The 20,596-nt window shown below is 49.9% G+C and overlaps 1 protein-coding gene across 6 annotated transcripts in view; it reads right to left on the bottom strand.

Annotated features, from left to right (window-relative positions):
• ST6GAL1 (ST6 beta-galactoside alpha-2,6-sialyltransferase 1) overlaps positions 1-20,596 on the bottom strand; it is a 47,725-nt gene that overhangs the window by 23,074 nt on the left and 4,055 nt on the right. For 3 of the 6 annotated variants that reach the window (XM_040612908.1, XM_040612910.1, XM_040612909.1), the window contains exon 2: positions 9,874-10,034. The gene's annotated coding sequence lies outside the window, so the exon portion shown is untranslated. Of the gene's footprint in view, positions 1-3,876; positions 3,902-4,817; positions 5,063-7,029; positions 7,131-9,873; positions 10,035-20,596 lie in introns of those variants that run through there. The other 3 variants (XM_040612911.1, XM_040612918.1, XM_040612919.1) reach the window with 3 other exon arrangements.

Below are 20,596 nucleotides of genomic sequence, written 5' to 3'. Positions count from 1 at the left end.
ACTCATTTAAGACAATTTACTTTACATGGAACATTACACATTCAAATCCAACAATCCACTTCTTTGTTCCCCCCAATCATGTGTTTCTCTACGACATTTATCTTTCAGAATGAGAGGGGAGTGCTTCTTTATTTTAAATTAGCAGCATGTGGCAGGTCAACACTTAATGCCTCTGCAAATATCACTGTGCGCCAAGACACGTAATTGGTATTCCGTGGCCCCAGGACAATAAATACACTTTGTGCCAGCTGCAGCTACGCTACCCTTCAGGATAATATTTCTCTGACACCAGCCTTCTGCAGGTGGGTGCGATGTCCTTCCGTCTCCTCAAGGGCAAGGCAGTAACTCTTCACAGCTTGCTCAGAAAAGGATTTAATGCAACTTAACCTAGGGCATTGAAATAAACCTGCAGAACTGTGCATCCACCATCACTAGCTTTCTGTCCAGCAGCACTACAGAGGTTTGGTTTTCCTCTTCACACCCAGAGCTCATCCCTGTTGAGGATGGCAGGGCTGGCACTCAACAGCAGCACTCCACCGTGCCAGCTTCACTGGAGAGCAAAAGTAAAACAGGAATTCTGGCCACTGACTTCAGAAAGCACTATTCAAACCCCTCTATGTTAAGCAAAACACTTCTTGCATTGCATTTAAAATAAACTGGTTTTCACTAAGAAAGCCATACATTCTAACAGAAGAGAAACATACAGATGTCAAGAGTGTTCATCAAAAAGTATCAAGAACTGAGGAAAAAAGGCACATCCCAATGGCAATAAAGAAAATATCTGAAAGGACACCCATTAGAGCCCATCAACGCAAATGACTTCCAGGGAAATCATAAGAAAAATGATTTAACAAGCACTTCAATTACTTACCTGGCAAAAATCAAAACAGTTCCTTTCTATGTGAGGAACTTGAGGCACAGAAGACAAATGGAAACATCAAAAATAGAGTTAACCACTTTGTTTCTGATAGAAAATGAGGTTGAAAAAAAACCACATTACAACAATCAGATGTTTCTCCACTAACTAAAAATGCTTGCTTTCGCTCTCCATAGCCATTGTGCTGGGTAAGCTAAATTGGTAACACTTCTACCAAGCACCATCTGTTCCACCGGTTAAACCAAGACTGAAATGGCCAGAAGAAAGCCAGGCACAATGCAGCCCCCGTTGTTGATGAAGCCCCAGCTCAAGTTCAGCGTCAGGCTGCGGCACAGCCGAGGTAGCAGATACGCAGCCATGCGTATACCCCCAGCCCCGAACATCGCTCCTTGTTGAGGCAGCAGTCAGGTTCTCGGAAGTTAAAAGTATTTGCAGGAGCAGATGTCAAACATACGTTTTGCCAAGGCACGTCAATGAGCCACGTCCTCGTGCAGGAGCTTGTGGCGGGGCTGGACTTCAGACATTCACAACAGCAAGTGCTGCTGCTCTGTTTTTTAAACACAAGTCCCTTTTATTCATCTGGTAACGCTATCCCCTTGTAGCATCATTTCAAATGTGTCTGCCATCCATAAGCCCACAAGAACACCACCAGGGGAGTGACCTTGCCTGAATAAAATTAAATTTTCTAAGTCAAAGGCAACATGAATGTATAGCACAAATCCGGGCGCCTAGATATATTTAAAAGACATTTAAAGAGCTTAAGACACTCCTCCCCCCTCAAAGTTTCACGTATCTATTTATAAAAATGGAAAACATTAATGAAACTTTCCTGATGAAGCCTTTAGAGCCTCCTTGCTATTTTCTTCCTTCAGCCTCCCCTCCCCCCCCCCCAGATTCTTCGGAACGAAAACCAAGTTTAATGGTACCTCCTACTCAAACCCAAGACTATGCCCTCTGCTTAAGGATCCAGCATGGAGAACGCTTTGCAGGAGCACCAGGAGCCTCTCAAGACGGCATGCGATGCCCGCTCCCCGGGAGGATGGAGGTCCTGGCCCAGTCTAGTGCCAGCTCCAGCTCCAAGTTCCCCAAGACAGTGTGCCATGTAGCTGGCAGCTCTGTGGCGCCAGGAACAACCTGCCCAAAAGAATTCCTTTTTTCTTCCCCGCTTACACACCCTGACAGCATCCCGGTGATGGATCAGTGTGGTTATGGGAATGATATTGAGTGATCTGAGGAACAACAAGTCTACGCAGTTGCTGGAAGGAGGAAGGCACCATGCTTGTGAAACTGAAACATGTTTAAATTTTACTTGGCTTCAGAGAGGCCGAAAAGGCAACAAAGGCCATTTTAGTGTCTCTCCACTCTATTTATCTCCTACTCTGCATGTTTTTAGCCTGCCTGTCCCTCTTGCAGAGAGCCAGGTGTAGAGCCTGGGAAGCACCACCCAGCTCCTGTCCCTAAACACATCACTGGCCTCCTACGGTCGGCACTTTGGAAATAAGTCCGGTGGCAGCTGGCAACTGGATGGATCTGGACCACACACCTGGCCCCGGGTACTTAAGGCCACAAAAACTTCACACACACACAAGTCTGTGCCTCCACTACAAAGAATGCCAGCCCATCCTGCCAACCCCTGGCACTGCCTTACTGGCACAAGCAGACGGGAATAACTCGGCCACTACTCGCAGCAGCAACAGTTCCCGAAATCCACAGGACATCGCTTTCCCAGAGTGTCACCAACGCTGGCCCATCTTCCCTGGGTGTGCACAGCACAGGGGGGAAACACAGCCAGCCGCCCCCCATGCGCAACCCTGAAGGCGCTGCGGGCACAGCCGTGCTGACAGCGCATGCTGGGTGTGCAAGCCTCGCACGGCGCACGGCGGCAGACCAGCTGGGCGTGCAAGCCTCGCACGGCGCACGGCGGCAGACCAGCTGGGTGTGCAAGCCTCGCACGGCGCACGGCGGCAGACCAGCTGGGTGTGCAAGCCTCGCACACTGCACGGCGGCAGACCAGCTGGGCGTGCAAGCCTCGCACGGCGCACGGCGGCAGACCAGCTGGGCGTGCAAGCCTCGCACGGCGCACGGCGGCAGACCAGCTGGGCGTGCAAGCCTCGCACGGCGCACGGCGGCAGACCAGCTGGGCGTGCAAGCCTCGCACGGCGCACGGCGGCAGACCAGCTGGGTGTGCAAGCCTCGCACGGCGCACGGCGGCAGACCAGCTGGGTGTGCAAGCCTCGCACGGCGCACGGCGGCAGACCAGCTGGGTGTGCAAGCCTCGCACGGCACACGGCGGCAGACCAGCTGGGTGTGCAAGCCTCGCACGGCACACGGCGGCAGACCAGCTGGGCGTGCAAGCCTCGCACGCTGGCAGGCTGGCTGGGTGTGCAGGGCTCGCTGCAGAGGGCACAACCAGGTGCACAAAACAAAACGGGGTAGCAGAGAAAGCAGAGGGGGGATGGGGGGAAAGAGACAACCGATGAATCTCAGCACAAATGTGTTTTTCATCAAAGCCAGGTAGCAACTTACAGCACGGAGGAAGAGATCTAGACAGATAATTCCAACAAAAACATAAGTTACTTCCTAAAGCAGTAAAGGAGGCCCCAGACATTTTTGTGTCTCCTCCATTCCGCACTGGCTCTCATACTGCTTTTAGCAAAATACGCTTCAGCAGCCTTAGAGAGCTCTTGTTTGACCTCAAAAAGCTCTCCAGCCTCCTAGAGCAACGAAAGATCCCTACCTCCACCCAGGACCAGCCAGCACTTCACTGGAAGAATGGATGAAATGTTGGAGAGATATGGGAGGAGGATGTTACTGGCTCGACTCCTGCCCACGAGCACACAGCCCTCTCCCCATCCACCCAGGGCCACCTAGCCACAAAGAGCCCAGACTTCTTCTTTCACGAAGGAAACTCCCTACAAACACAGAACTTGGGCCTCTTCCGAAGCCATCCATCCTAGGCATGACATACACCCTTCTCAACCACCAATAATTTTTATTACCTGCTACAACGCTCCACTCCTCGCCCCCACCCTGTTTTCTAAACGTATCTGCTAAAAACGGAGCCACCTCCTAGCCCATAAGAGCTGGAGGGCCCTGAGCTGAGCACACACACAACAGCATTGATTTGCAGAGTTCATGCCCCAAGAAGACCCCAAATTTATCTGTACTGCAGTTTTTCTTTTTATAACATCACCGATCGGTTCTGTTCAAATATTGGAGCTCTTCCAGCATTTCGCCGTATCGGTCAGCTCTGCCCTCAGGTCAGCCATTTCGCAGCAGCGCCAACCCCAACTTCATCTTCTCCACTAAGTAAATCCTAAACCGAAGCTCAAAAAAAGCGCCTGTGAAAAACCAGGGGGGTGGGAGGAGGTGCTCCTTACGGCTTCTGTTGGTGTCCTGCTTCTGGGAAATGTAGTAACCCAAGGAACTGCTGCAAGCACTAGATGTTAGACCACTCTTGGCTTGGAAAGCTTCTTTTGGTTGGGTTTCACAGGACTCCAGCCCTCTCCGATGAGAAACTGTTTCCCAGTACGGATGGAAACACAGTCCATGCAGGGGCAACAAGCAGGTCAGCTTTGGTGGTGCAACCCTGACCCAAGGGACATCACTGAAGCAGATGCCCTCAACCAGACTCAAGGGACATCACTGAAGCAGATGCCCTCACCTTCCATGTTAACCAAATCTACGCTGCACCGCTCTCACTCAGGAAGCCTAATCCAAAAATCCACCCAATTCTTTCAAACAACATCCCAACAGCCCAGACGCAGGCGGCCAGAGTGCCTCTCCCAGCCCTACAGAAGGAAACCTGCCGCAGCATCAAACACTCGATGCTTGGTTGCAACAAACCTTCACAAACCAGGCAGAAGGGGCAGAACATCACAGAACTCGTCTCCGAGATGAGGCTGTGCAGCCAACGCTACTCACAGTCACCTCCTCTTACGATAACATGCCTTGATAGACTGCATGGGTGAGTACAAGGGCCAAAACCATGCACATCCCAGCAGCAGACATGCTCCTGTGCTGACAAGGAGCCTGGTAAAATCCAGCCGAGATGTTCCACTTGCCAGGGTGTGTAGGATGGGGACATACACCGTGCCTAACCGCTCTAGACTGGGATGTCTCCACACAGCAGCGGTCTCACACGCCGTGACATCCTGCACGGTGCTCAAGACTGCAAGGGCCGTCACAGGTCTAGTCACGTCTCTAGTACAAGGCCACCACTTCTTGCTGCTCAACATCTGACCCAAGCTCAAAGTGGAAATGCTAACCCTAACCCTAGGTGACTAAACTAAAAAGGTGACTGAACTTTAAACAAGGCTGACTTTTGATCCGGCTCAGATCAAGCTTTATGTTCAAAGTTACTCATTCATTTTATTTAAACAAATCTGCCTACTTCTACTCCAGTGTGCTTTTAAGGGACAAGTTTTTAAGTTTCGTATTTGGGAATGCCACTGTAGATCCTAGGTGACCCCTCATCTCCTCCTCCCCCCCTCTTCTTGCCAAAGGGACCCTCGCCAGCGGGGTACCTCACGCTGCTTTCCGCAATCTCCCCCTCCGGCTTCTGAGGATGGGAGCTCGGCTGCTCCCACACCGTGCTTTGAGCTTGCATTGGCATCTGCAGCTACGTGGTCCTGGCCATCTCCCAACATGGTTTTTTTCCATCCTTGGGCCATCACACCAGTAGCCCCTGAGGCTGAAGCGGCAGCAAATCCCCCAGCCCTGGGTATGCCGGTTAGAGCATCTCCTCTTACATACGAGGAGCCACAACACTCCAATACCAAAGCAAAGGAAAATGACGGAGAAGCCTAGCAAAGCCCCCTCACACTATTCTGGGATTATTAATTTGTATTTCAGTGGTCTTTTTGTTTGTTTTTTAATTTTCAAGAATCAGGCCAGTTTAGCTAATGTTCTTCTACTTCCACTGAAATGCATACCTCTCTCTAGGATATATAACAAGTACGTATAGTTACATACTTACATACCTATCCCCACCTATTGTTGCACTAGGAAATAATGCATTCATGACGCAGTAAAAATTGATATTGCTGAAATAAAAGCTTTTGTGTAAGCTGTCTAACTTGGATATGGGCCAGAGTTGTATGTCACCAAGGGAAATTCCTCTTACAAGTTATCTTCTCTGAACATTTCTTCCTCCTTCTGAAGTATTAAAGATAGAAACCACTAGTTAAAACAAAACAAACGCATCAGTCTGATGAGTATTTTCTGAAGTCTGCCAGGAACAACAATTTTCAATTTCTTTCCCTCCAAAGTACAGGGCTAAAAATTGTAAGCCTGCCCCAGTTATTAGGTTCCTCTCGCTCTGGGCTGCTTATAAAGCCTTATCTTGTCTGGATCTGCGTTGAGACTTTACCTGTAGCAATCTCAAACAGGACGGAGCAGCAGCACTTCAGAAACGAGCACACTTGCAGCCAACTTCCCCTGCCCTTCTGGGGAGGTCTTTCAAAGCTGACCGAACATCACAGCTCGATCAGAGATCTCGGCAGATTACAGCCCCAAGAGGTGGAAAACGATTCGTGTGAGGGCAGGGAAGCGGAGCGGAAATTTCCCACGCGCCTGCCTAGAGGCACTGGCTCCCCTGAACCCTCCGACTCCGCCGGGGCACGGTGCTGCCTGGGGAGATAAAAGCACCGGGCCCTGCACTGCCAGATGAAACGCTCGCACAGCAGCGCTGGCGGTTAGTGCTTGGCAAAACCGCTCCTCTGGCTGCAGCCGTGCTTAGCAGAGCTGTTTTAAGAGACCAAGGGATGCCAAGCACTGTGCGGAGGCAGGGAGGAGGGCTGGAGATGGACATATGCGCTACCCGTGAGGAACTGGGTGCCTTCCTACTGTGCCTGCATCTCCAGGACTCTCCTCTTCCTCCTGGGAAATCCTCCCCAAGGCCCCTCACACCCCTTCCAGCACCGGCACCGCACGAGGGGCTGCCTTAGCTTCCGTGGCCCTTCCCCACAGCACAGCCGAGGCAGCTGCCCTCCTGCCTTGATGAGATCCACATCCCCACCCCAGCCCTCCTCCCACCCTCCACAAACCTCCCCGGCTGGAAATCATTATCTGCCTTTTTGGTCAGCTTTTCCCCCATCCCTCCCAGACTCCATACGTGCAGTGCCTGTTCCAGGCTCACGTCCTCTGCTCACCAGGATGTTTCAGAGTTGATGCACGAGTCCCACAGGATGCTTCAAGTGCAAAGCAATGTCCGAGACGGGTGTCTTCTGCCATAGTGCACTGCAGCAGGGACCTCGTGCATGTAAGATGGTAGAAGCCTTCAGTATACAGAAAGAGGCTGACAGCGGAGCAGCCAGAGCCACACACACCAACAACCACACCGTGCAATCCCGACAAAGCTGCCCCAAACTGACAGTGCTGACAGAGTCTCCTCTAAAGCACATGCAAAACTGCAGCGAAAACAAGCACATGGGCTGGCACCCCACTTCAGCATCAAGTACACGGAACTAATTACACTGTTAATCTTACACAATATGATTATATATGCATCATGTTATTATCATTAAAGGGAACTGTATTTTAGTATGTGATCCAAGGTTTAGCGGGCATGCTCCACTGGTCTGGACAAGCACCTTAGAGAACGATTGCTAAACCTGGATGCAACCCACCGAAGCACAGCCCTGTCCTTCTCCCCTCTGCCTTCGACCATCTAGCCCTAAAGCATCACCAGTGCCTCTCCCCAGCGCGCAGGCTCTGCCCCGACACACGCCGGCAGGGGTCACAGGCTCCCACACAGCTACACCGAGCCCTGGGGGGGGTGAAGGGGGGGTGGCAGGTGCCTATTTTTGGTTTTACTTCCCTATTTCAGATGCACCCAAAGGAGGAAAAAGAAAAGGCCTTTTACCATTTCAGCTACTAACACATTAAACAGCGCAACTGCTGACCAGAGGGTTGGGCAGGCCAAGACACAGATATTATGAACCAAACGCGTCACTTTGCTTGTTTTCAAACATTCAACTCCCCCAGCAGGCTCTGCATATTACGAGCCAGGCCTAACCAGGCTGCCTCGTCTGAAATGGTGTTTAGTAACAGGGGACTGGGTTCGGCTGTTCAACAGGAACACACCTGAGTGTTTCAGGAGGGGCTAAAGATGTCCTGGTCCATACGGAAGGAACTCTTCAGCTCAGTGCTCCCAAAGCACGGTAAGAGAAGGATTATCTCTGCACTAAAAGGGTATCTGTGCTTGAGAGGTTGGCCTGGCCTTGGCCTTTGGCTGGCCCAAAGACCGACACCAAACCGAGGAACCGCCAGAAGAGCAGCGGGCACCGCTGCCCATCTGCACCGTGCACAGGCACCAGGGCTGCCCGCACGTCCACGTGGCCGAGCGTCGGCGGCTCCCGTGTCTGCACAAGATCCTGCTATCTCACCAGCCCATCTGGGGGCACACCCCAGGACGTGTCTTTGTCTGGCCAGCAAAGCATTTCCACAGAGGAACAAGTAAGAAAAACAAAACTAAAAAAGCCTCCTGCTTGCCAAACAGGGGGAAAAAAAACCAGAAAGACATTTTACAGGGCAGAGCTCCACGGCTGACTCGCTTTCATGATCCTCTATTCTATACCCAAATCCCACCCAGCCAGAACTTGAGCTGTTTGGAGCTTAATTTCCTTCTTTCCCCATCAAAAGAGCAGCTGCCAAAGACGCCCAAGGCAACGTGCCACACTCTCTCTTTCCCACTCACCTACCTCCAGCAGTGCGCTGCCACTCCTGCCAGTGCTCCCCAGGCCCCGTATCGCTCCGTTCTGACATCCACGCAAGTTTTGGCGGCTCTCTGCCCTCTTTGGGGATGGAAATCCAGCAGCCTCCTGGGTAGGCAGGCTGCTGGAGCTCCACCACCTTAGCCCAAGCGTTTCAGTTTGCAATGCTAAAGGTAATACAACACTGGGAGGGAGAAGCGTTCCCTGGCCAGAAAGGAAGAAAGGGTGGCACATTTTCCATATTAAAGATTCAGGTTTTAAGCAGAGGAAGAGGAGATTAGCATGCTTCCAGCAGAGGAGCAAGTGAGGAACGACATCTGGCACTCTTGATGCCAGCAAGCTGAGGATTCAAAGAAACAGCTATACAACAAGGTCCTCCCAAAACTTTTTCACACGTGAAAACAGGTGTAAACCCAAAACCTGTATTTGCAGTCAACTCTAAAATGCCCCCTACCGAGTTAGCTTTCCCATGCACAAGAGAAAAGGTGGGGGTCCCAGCATCACCACCTTCCCCAGTCACTGCAATGGCTCAGGCTGCCCAGGAGTCTTGCCTTGCACGATGAAAACCTTATGGTGTATGCTCATTGTATGCCAAACAGTAGCAGCATTCACGCAGCTATTGGACTGATAAGGCCCAAAGCTGAAGCGCAGAGCTCTGTGAATATTCAATACATGATATGGGTCTTTTGGACTAGCTCATCCTCCCAGGAGGCAGGAGCCGAAGGCTTGCAGTGCTGCAATAAGGAGCAGGATGCTGGTGGGGAAGAGTGACAGAAAAGAAAAGTAGTGGTACCAACAATAAAAGCACTTCAGGCACGTTCCAAGGTCAGCTGTGAAAGCAGTCAGCTAACTAAGCTAGCACCACCAGCAATATCCCCAGAGGGTTTCTGTGGAAAGCTCTAACCGAAGTGAGCCCCAGCACACACCTTATATTAATTTTATGTAAGTCAGAATAATCACTGGATCTTTGACATGTCTCTCTGGAGCACAACCGATACATATCAACACCTACAAGGGCTCCCACAAGAAGTAGAATAAATGTTTTCCTTTTCTTTAAAGGAGAAATACAGGATAGTTGCAAGGGGAATGACAGAGAACCCTTCCTGTTTTCTTCACCATCCTCCCAACTCTGCATGGAACATGAGACAGCCCCAGTGCAAAACCAGCAGCACCTCTGAATGCATGTGGCCTCGTCACGCTGACAGCAGCCACACTCTTGCCGCAGGCATGTGAAAGGGAAAAGAGGGGCAGTGAAAAGAAAGGAAGAGCCATGGTCGTCACCTTCATCTCCAGGTTCCTTCGCTGTCCACAGCAGTTCCTGTCAAACCCTTCAAGGCAGAAGCAGATTGCCAGGTAAGAGCTGTAGGAGATGCCACCACAGGGAGCACATTCGTGCTCTGCATCTTCATGCTTCCATCTCCCTTTTCATTGTGTTCTCTAACCTAGGAAAGAAAGTAAGGAGACGTTAGACAGCCACATCAGACTGATCAGAAACCACCAGACTGGGGACTACAGCCCCCAGCCAGGACCCCACTGCAAGTCAGCAGTGACACGGAAACACTCCGCACTTGCAAATGCTGCTGCGCCCACAGCACAGGCAAGGGTGACTTTGGTGAGACCAGCAACTGAGCTGTCAACACCTTTAAACATAAGTTGTGCTTGAGCAAAACAGCGCACAGAGCCCGATTTTTAAGGCAAAATCTGCTTGTGAAGACCTCCTGGCTGCAGAAATCCCCAGAGTCTAATACCAGGAGCCAGGATCAGGGAGAGCTGGTAATATGGAGATCAGGGCAGAAGAATTCACCCTCAGCACTGGAGTTCTGGATCCCTAAGGAGATCTCAGCAACACAGCCTGTACAAATGTATGTGCAAAGCCCCTCTTGCAGATCCCTCTGCCACTGAACCATTAATAGCAAACCCCACCACCCACACTGATGCATGAGAGCAGTGATGCACTGCACTTACGTGATGACCCCTCCTGGAAACACAAAAGAGCCTTTGTAGAGTTTATTTTCCTAACCTCTCCCCTACTTCTAAAAGAAACTCAGTGTAGCTACAGCACGTGTCCTAAAATCCTCTTTAATAAGACACTAATCACAAGACTGTTCAGCAAGTGAGAGCACACGGTCTGCTCAAAAAACACTGCCTCCCATAATTATCCTGTCCTGGGCAAGTTTCCAGTGTATGTGCATGGCCTGGCATATGTTTCACCCCTGAGTCCAGCAGCTCAGCTTTTTGCACCCGGCAGGGAATCCAAGTGCTCACAGCTTAAGGAGAAGTCCTAATACGCCGATATCCCAAATTACTGCCAGCTTGAACCATCCGAGGACCTACTGCAACATACCGCAGCAGCCGAGGGAAAGCAGTGGGAAAAAGCCAAGCCTGGGCTTTGCAAAGTTTGTGTAATGAGGAAGGTGGGGGGCGGTGAGGGGAAGAGGTAAAAAGCAAGAGAGGAAGATGGAAAGAAAGAGGGGTGCTGCTCGGTGCAGAGACACACTGGCATGCAATGCCTTACCACAAGCACTGAGGTCCCACCAGCACTGGCTGGCGCAGGTTCTTGCTGGGTGAGAAATAATGAAACTAGAACGACACTTGAGGGTTAGGTCAAAGGGAAGGAAAACAGCCAGAGCTGGCTGCTCGACTGAGAAATAACGTTCTCCGCTTCTCCCAGCCAGCAGCGGCACCTCAGCATCGCTGCACCTTCGACAGCCACCTCACCCAGTGAGGGGTGAGCTATCCCAGCAAGCAGTGACAGCCAGCAAGGAAATACGGATGGGCAGAGCACCGGGGAGCTGTAATGCAGTACAGAAAGGCTGGATGAGTAATGGTGAGCCCGAGCCCCAGCACATTTACATGCCGGGCTAGGAAATCCCCAGCCAGCAAGTGCAGCACAGCAGCAGGATCCCCTTGCTGCAGGCTGCGCTGACACCAGGCTTTGTGGCCTGCAGAGAGGGCATGTGTGAGTGAGGGAACGATGCAAACGGGAGAGAAAAGGGATGCAGAGGGCCACAGGTGACCAAGCAAGCCCTGCACGCCACTTGTCCAGCCATGCAGCACTTCTTCAGGGACGCTGCTTTTAAAAATGTCCAACAATCAGCCTCTGGCTCCCCGCTCCCTGCCCAAGTCTGCCGATATACACGACTGAAAAGCAAACCCAGAGATGCCCTGGGAGGCACGCAGCTTCTGCTGTGGCAGCCACGGAGCTGGAAGAGGAGGCACAGCGGTCAGGCTGTCTGCCCACTCCCTCCCACTAACAGGTCACAACGCTCAGAAATATTCACCAGCATCTCCACAGGGTAAGAGGATCAAGGGGATGTGTGCCCCCCACCACAGCAGGACCGCAAGACTGCCGGCTCAGGAGCACCTCTGGCATCCTGGTGCTTTCCAGATGTGCACAGAGCCCGTGCTGGGTGCTGAGAGCCACCAGCTGCGGGATGGGCAGCATCGCTCAGCATCCCTCCAGTCCTCAGCACTTGTCCCACAAGCCACAAACACAGAATGGTCAGGGGCCCTTGCCTTCTGCTCACGCCTGAGTGTGACAAGTTCATCAACACGGCATTTCTACAGGACAAGCATTCGTGCCACCAGGAATACTAGCAGAGTTACCGGAAGAGAAGACACCTTGGAAGATGCCAAGGTGAAGTAAGGATCCCAAATTAGCCCCTCACACCACACAGTGTTGCAAAAATTACCATTAGTTTACTATTAATTATTCTTCTTCCCTCCCCAGACAGAGGAACTGTATGGAAAGATACCGGGTACCAACCCAGGTGAGTTTCTCTGCCTGAAGGGAATGAATTAACACCGCAGTAACACCCAGGCTCCAGCATGGCAGGTACGTGCACTAACAGCCAGTAATCACAGGCTGCAGGACCAGGAGGCGAGAGGAGGCAGCAAGCCTCTGCTGATGTTCAGCAGCCCTCCCGCTGGCACAAGCTTCTGGCTTATCATCTTTCTACAAGTGAGAAATTATTTCTCCTTCCCACCTTACCCAGCTGCACACAACCAACTGCCTGATGGTTGCTCTGGCAGAGGAAAACACCCCGCCGTCTGTGTTCTTGTAAAAGAAATGGTATTTGTTTATTGCTTAATTGTCAATGCATATTCATCCCAAAATCAGAAATCTTGCCACCACAACTCTTCTACAACATAATAATCAAAGCCCTGCCTGTAGAGTTAATTATGGTTAAATAGAAAATCATTAAACCACATGCACCATCCCCGAGCGCCCCCGGGCCGAGCAGAACAGCAGCTCCCTCTCATCCATGGCTCGGAGCGGGTGCTGTCACTGCCGGGAGGGCAGCGAGGCACCCTGCCGCAGGTGTCCTGCCTGGAAGCAAGGACACAAACGCACGCCACCACCAGCAGAGACGGCTGCACCCTCTGGTCCTGTCAGCCAGAGGAGAGGAAGATGTGAGGATCGAAGGAGCCTGGATACAGCAGGTCTACCTCGTGCAGTGGGGTGGGATGTGAAGTCAAGAAGTGGAACGAGATGCTGAGGAGCTTCAGGCCAGCACCAGTCCATGGAGACGGCTAAGGCAAGGACCTGGAGGTGGGCTGGGAACAAGCCTGAAAAGAGGCAATGGCTGGAGCAATTACTTGCCCCTCAGGCCACTGAGAGCCCGAGGTTCCCCAAGTCATTAGTGCCAGCCATCCAACAAACCCTCTCCACACAATCTGTCCTCTCCACTGATGGTCCACAGAGAGGACGATGTCTCATCACCACTGCTTGCTGATCACCCAAGCAGCAGTAGTACACATGGTGGATGCAGGAGCCCAGCTCCTGGCAAAATGGCCCCTCTCCTCTCCCCACACATCACAAAAAAAGGAGAAAAGACATCATCCTGCACCTCATTTTGTCACAGCATACCTCCATCACGCAGCAGAAGTGCAAGCTGAATGACAGCACTGATGCTAGGTTCTACCTGTTAGGGGTTTTTTAACCCCACTAAATTAAAAAAAAAATAAAAAAATGTAGTAAATAAAGCACAAAGGCCAACTAAAGCACCATGAGAGGCAAATCAAAGCTGGCAGAGTGATTCCTTCCTTGCTTCTGTTAGAACTGTTATGAAACCTAAGAAACATCTTAAACTTTTCACATCCCTTACTACGCCCCTTGCACAAGGTCAGACCCATGATCAAGTCTGCACATAGGCTGAGTCCTCAGCACCAGAATTGCATTTCACAGACATCAGAAATTATTAAGAGAAGTAAAGCCCTGGAAACCTCCCAGAAGAGCACCCAGATCTGGCTGGGTACGCTGTGCATGCCTCGGGTCCTCATCTATACGGAGATGCTTTCCAACAAACGCATTGCAAACTGCAGATGCTCAGACATTTATGAGGAGCACTACAGAAAAGCATACTAGAGAACTTATGTTTCTGTCCTTGGGGCAAGGTTTAAGTGCACAACAAGCAACGCACAGTTTCAGAGCAGCAAAAAGAAAAAAAAAGAAAAAACAACCACAAAGACACATCCGTTTTGCAGAAGGAGCAAGGCAAGCATCAAGCCAAGAAGCAGCTGTGAAACCACACAATCAGAAGCCATAGTGCCCACACAAGCCAAATCTGCGCTGTATAAGTCACTTGAAATGCTATCCTGCCTTCTGAGAGCCTGGTTTTGCAACCTTTTCCTGCTGCTACTGAGGTCCAGGTTGACGGCTTAACAATTCTACATGGGCACAGTAATGCTCGATAAGCCTGCCATTACCACAGTGTAAACCGTTGCATTTCTATATAAATTATTGACGTGGCTGATGCTACTAGAATACCACCTCTGCTACAAAATGGAACCTTCTTATAAATAAATCACAACAACAACAAAAAAATAATCAAAGGCATGAATATACAGGAATTCCACCACCTGCGTTCATTTTCATGGGACGTAGCTTTGCTTGGTTTTGATGCTCCAGCTCAAGAACCTACCGTTCACCCTTGCTCAGTTCAACTGCTTCACGACACTGCAGCAGAAAAGACTTCAGACAGCAACCACTGCTGAAGCTAGAGGAGTAGAGGGCAGGAGTTTCTAGGGGAAATACAGATGTCCTTCTACTTTAATGAAAGACCCTCTCCCATTTATTAAAGTGAATTCTAGGACAAGGCTAGGGCTACTGCGGACTGCTGCAATTAATTCCAGTTACAGACGTAAGTTTGGCAGCTTGTGCTTAGGCAGCCTAACGAGCATCGTCTCAGAGCAACAGGTCTTTGTGGACACTGGACAAACTCAACCCTCAGAAGCCACAGCAGCAGCCCAACCAGCATTCCATCCCCCAGGGGCGGCTCAGAGAGCACTGAGGCAACGGCTGGAGCATCTGGGCATGATGCAATCGCAGCTGCCCAACCTCAACCTGTGCTACCTGGGCAAGGGGTTACACCCCTCAAGGGCTAAACCCAAGGAACTGAAAATCCAGTTAGCGATTGCTGTCTTGACCTTGCACTGGGGGAAAGGCACACCCAAGCTGTGACATTATCAGGATATTCTAGCAAAGAAATCCCCTGCTGTCACACTGCCTTCACATGAACAGAGCTAGGAACTCATCTGTTGAGAGGCAAGTTCAAACAGAACTTTGCTTCCTACCCTTCACCAGGACACCGTGCAGTAACAGAGACACGGCCAAGCCACACAACATCCATGTTCAAGCAGGAGCTACACCATGGCCATCAAGAACGACTACCTGTGCGAATTATGGCTAACCCAATCTCTCCCAGCTGGCAGCAGCCTCACCCAGGCAATACGCCAGCAGGATCCTTTTTCCACACCTACCTGTTTTCCAAAAGTTCCTCACCACTTTCCCCGGACAAGGTACTGCAAGCATGAACATTTCCATGTCAAAACCATCTTGCCTGAGATAAGCTCAGCTTCCTTGATCCTCCTCCCCAAACCAGAGCTGCAGAATTGCTCTTTTTCCAGCGAGCAGCACCAAAGTACCTTTTCCCCAGGCTTGTTTTAAGGGGGTAGTTTTTGCAGCTCATCTGCCCTGACACACCTACTTTTTGACACAAACACACAGCTAATAGTCTGGTAACCAGTTATAAATTTTTCATTAGAACTACTGATAACACCAACAGCTAAATTCAGTTTGGAGAAAAATAAGGAAGCAAGGCAGAATATATCCAGACATTTGGAGGAGTTCTAGGGGTTGTTTTGTTTTTTTCCTCCCCAATTCCAGAGCTTATTTTCGTGAAACCTAAAAAAAGGAAGCAAAGGGGTGTGTGGGTGTGGGGTGTGTGTGTGTGTGCGCTCAGAGATGCTCACAGACCAGAAAGACCCAAAGCTCTCTAGAAGATGGCTGCTTAGGAATCTGGCAGGGGCTGAGAGGGGCTAGAAGGAGCGATACTGGAAGGAGGAGAAGGTTTCTTGGAGCATAAGGTCAGCCAGGCATCGGGCCAAGAGAAAAAGGTGTGTAGGTCCGATACTCTGGGCATGCCTGCAAGATGCTCTTTAGGCTGCCCATCTAAGGAATGCTTTGAAATGGCTGCAAGATTGCAACACACAGCATTAACGCAATAGCCCACGGGGCAGCATCAGATGGGAGAAGCAGGACATGACTACTGTTTTGCCCAGCCTGAGTGTTTTCACTTTAAAAAAAAAAACAGCCAGTGATGGAAATAGCTAGCCACGAAAACCCCACCAGAAGCACAGCCTGCGGTTACCGAAAACCTGACAAGTGATCTTATGGCAGAAATGGTGGGCCACGTTCTCCAAGAGTCATTGTCACCACCCCACAGCTGCTGGCACCAGCCAGCGAAGCACGGCACATGGTGGGGCTGCACACCGAGGGAATGCGGGGGGCTGGCAGCATGCAGCTGCTCCCTCCGCTTACCGGGAGACCTGTGCAGCGTTTAATCACACCTCAGGTTTATTTTCTTCCAGACGAGGAGAGTTACAGCAACCAGGGGTGACCCACATGGGTGGAAGCTGCGAAGAAAGACCTGAGACCTCCTGACAGCAGCAATTTTATCAGCTCAGCCACTGACCAGATCACTGCGGAGGTGCTGCGAAAGCAAGAGCGCTGCCCGGCCCGGTACGGGCTCCAGCAGGTGGGTGGTCTAAGACTTGGCTTAAAACCTGCCAACGGTGGAGCTGAGCTGTGAGCAGCAGCGGCCGCATTAGAGCGACTCCCTTCCTGCCCTGGCTGCGGCAGCCACCCACCGACCCGCGCGGCGCACGCGTGGCAGGGCACCGCGTTCACGCCTGAGAACGCTCCACACATGTGAAGTGCTGGCAACAGCCAGATGACGTTTAGGTGCAAAACTGAGTACTGGAAATATTACCTGCAGGGTTTTACTCGCTGTCCTCACCCAGCGTAAAAATCTCAACTTGGCGGTTGCAAAAGAAGGAAGGGGGGGGGAAGGCATTTCTGCAATACTGCTAAAAAAAGTCAGGCTTCCAGAACGTTGTCTGCGTGGAGACAGATGGGAAAAATCAAGCCAAATTAATGGCAGGCATGAATTTTAAAAGTATGAGTTAACATGCATTAATGACCTTGGTACACCCTCACACATGTAGCTACGGTAAGCTTAAATTTCCTTCATTTCCATTCACTTCCAGCATGAACTAAACTAAATTTAATTAACAGTGTCCATGCTGCAATTTAACACCATTCCTGACATCAAATCTTACAACTAATCCTTAATTAACCTTTCTGAATTTTTCTCCTTAGATTGCAATACATGATTATCTATCCAGCCAATTAAACAGTCCATGAACATCTGATAAAATATTTATCCGATTGCACTCCCCTAATAACTAGGAAAACTTCTCAACCTTAGAACACATAGTGCATTGAAATGCATTAATGTTGTCCATCTGAAAGAGACAGGTGTTTTGCAAAGTGATTTACAAAGTGATAGTAAGTTTCCAAAATGGAGAGAGGAAAGGCAGAAGGGAGCTATACCACACTGGAAAATGAACTTGATTTCTACCCCAGGTGCAGACTTGCAGGCACTCCCCTCGATTTTTGAAAAGACACCTCTAACCATGCTTGAAATTGCTGAGCCACGTCCACAGGACCTAAAATATTCCCAGTCCACACCCACGCTGTAGAAGAATAAAACAGAAGACAGCAAGTAGCGACTGCTCTGAAAAACAGCAGATAAATCTAAATAAAGCGAGATCCCTTCCACGCAGCTCTCCCACCTCCCTGCACTTTCCAGACCCCTCTGTTAAAGCAGGCAGCCTTGCCGCCGGCTCGGCGTCACGCAGCAGTGATCCCTGCACTCAGCACAGCTCAGCACCAAGCCTCCAGCACTTTTTCAAACTCCTCAATCCACAGGTGAGCTGCTCATTTTGCCAGATTCAAGACAGCTGTTCTTGAAATGCACGTTAAATTAAATTTGAAGAGCCTGAAAATGCCAATGACCCCTCAGTCCCCGCTTTGTATCATGAGTGGAAAGCCTGACTAACCCATCACACAAGTCATTCTTGAATTAAAGCACCCTTCCAGCATTGCTCATCCTTTTTTTCCAGCTGGGCACTCTCTCACCTCTCAAAATACCCTTTCACGTTGCAGGCACAAGCGACATTTGTTTCTATCAACCCCATTTTTGCCTTCAAGAATCCCCCTGCCTCCAGGGGATCCAAACACATCCTTGGGGCTACTTCCTTCATCTCTGCTCCCAACTCCTTCAGCCTGAATCCCATCACTTGTTCCACTAAAACCTGCCCCTGAAGCACTTGTTGGCGGGACCTCATAGCACGTCACTTACTGGAGAGGAGGTTCTCCTTCACAACATTAAGAAAGATCCAAGGCAGCTTCCTAAGCAGAGTTACAGACTCCTTAAAATATGATATCACGCTTCAGAAGGAATTTGTGAAGGTGCAACTGGTCGCTCCTTTATGATCTTCCCAGGAAAGCTCCAATCCTTCACAGCCATAAGTATTTGTGAAAAGTGAATTTCAAGATTGCAAGAACTGTTAATAGGAAACAAACTTCAAATTCACAGACACCATTATCTGGATGAGAGCAAAATCCATCCAGCACCTTCCAGACCCAGGCTCTCATCAAACATACACAGTATTTCCATCAGAATCGCCCATGAACAATCAGCACAGAGAAGCCAGAACACAGTGTTTCCATCTCTGCTCCAGTTCTGCTAGCACACCTCACTCACAAAGCACCCAACTGCCTGACAATTCTTTACACCAAATCTCTGCTGGAGACATAAGAGCTAGGTGGAGTATTAACATAAATTTATATAAAAATGTATATAAACCAAAAAATATAGTTTGATCCCAACAGTTATAATCTTGTACATCCAAATCTCTAATTTCCTTAAAGACCTCTTGCATGGACAACTGAGTGCAGAATTACAGTTGGATTATAGGGACAATCAAGCCTCATATATAGCATATATAGTTACAAATATACAAATATTATATAAATATATAAATAAAGCACAGTGATTATCCACCCCTGGACCAAAGTAAAATCAAGTTATGCACACCTATACCTTGGGGGAAGGAAAAAACCCTCAAACCCCAACCAAATGTAACATCCCAACTTAACTAATCAAGGGATCACGCTCAAATTTTCAGTCTTGCTAGGCAATGCAACTCATAGCATGAGGGTATCTTCTCTGAGCAACAGAGAAGATTTTTATTTATTTGTTTAAAATACAAACTAATTGCTTCCGAGATGTTCTGTGCCTGAGCCACTCTGCCCAGAAGGCACAGGGAGCTCTAAATTACCCTCTGCTCGCAGCACTGGCCAAGGATTCTGTTGTACAAATTTAGCAAAACCAAAAAACTCATTACTCTGGTAGTGAGAGTTAAGTGTTATTTCAAGATAAAAAGCAGCTCTTTGAAAGTAGTTATCTGCAGGGGGAACCCATGACCATGGAACTCCTTCAGCCCCCAGGAGATCAATTTTAGAAAGTAGCTATCATTGCTGCAAGACTGCTGTAATAAATTCTGTTGTCATCCCATCGAGTGCCAACGCACCCTCCCCACAGACTAGGGGCTCCGCTGGCACACACAGGGTATTTGCAGAAAATCTAGTGAACGCAGCCAGGCTGATTTGAACCCCTTTGATTTTCTGATCAGCAAATGCTGTATTACAAAAATATAAAGGGCAAGCCATAACGCAGATCAAAACAAAAAATATTAATCACCACCGTCAACAACTATTTTTCTGCAAAATTTTACAGCTGAAAATGCAAACTGCTTCTCCCTCATAAGCGGGAAGGGATGCAATATTTATGAGGGGAGCATTAGCTTCTTTCTAGCTTCTCCCAGCCCCAGGAATCCCAGGCACAAGCCTGGGCTCCATGACAGACGTGGCTGCCAGCACCATGGGAGCTACTGAACGAAAATCAGTATGCAGCGTCCAGGCAGACGGATTGGCATCCTGTGCTGGATGCGTTTAAGTTCTCTGCTTCCTCCAGCAGCACAGAGGTATGTACCAGCAAGCAGCTTTGCTCAGTTAAATTTTCAGTAGCTGCCAGCTCCCGGAGGAAACACCCCTCAGGAGCACACAGAAATGTTAGCACAGTCTGGCAAAGAGCTCTCCTCTTCTGCCTGTGCAGACGTTCCGTTCCCCGGCAGAGGCAGCTGGGGCCCAGGCATAAGTGTGAAAAAGCAGAGGCCTCCCTGCCCTTCAGCATCCCCTTGGTCAAAGGGATATTCTGTGCAATGTTTCTATTTTAAATGAAGATCTCACAAACAGACCGTTTTTGAGCTATGAGGGAAAAAAAGAAATGATAAGCATGATGCTGCGCGGCAGCTTTCTGTGCAGCCTTTGAGCACAGAGGTTGCAGTAACTTGGGAGCAACAGATCACGAGCAAATATTTAAGATCATCTGACGACTTGCTGCCAGAGCTGTAAGTTCAGAGACACCCCCAGCCACGCACCCAGGGCTGAAACTCAGCAGGCAGCTTCTAAATGCTGCTGAAGGACTGGCAAAACCCAGCCAGGCAAATAGTCCACTTGGGACCCAGCCAGACAAAAAAACCAAGAGGACAGACCTCCTACCTGGCACAGGGGTGCTTGGTCCTGCAGGCAAGC

Source organism: Falco naumanni, chromosome 13 (genome assembly GCF_017639655.2).
Source record: "Falco naumanni isolate bFalNau1 chromosome 13, bFalNau1.pat, whole genome shotgun sequence".
In the NCBI taxonomy this organism is placed as follows: domain Eukaryota; kingdom Metazoa; phylum Chordata; class Aves; order Falconiformes; family Falconidae; genus Falco; species Falco naumanni.
The sequence above is the reverse complement of the archived record's forward strand: the minus strand, read 5'-3'. Positions and strand labels throughout refer to the sequence as shown.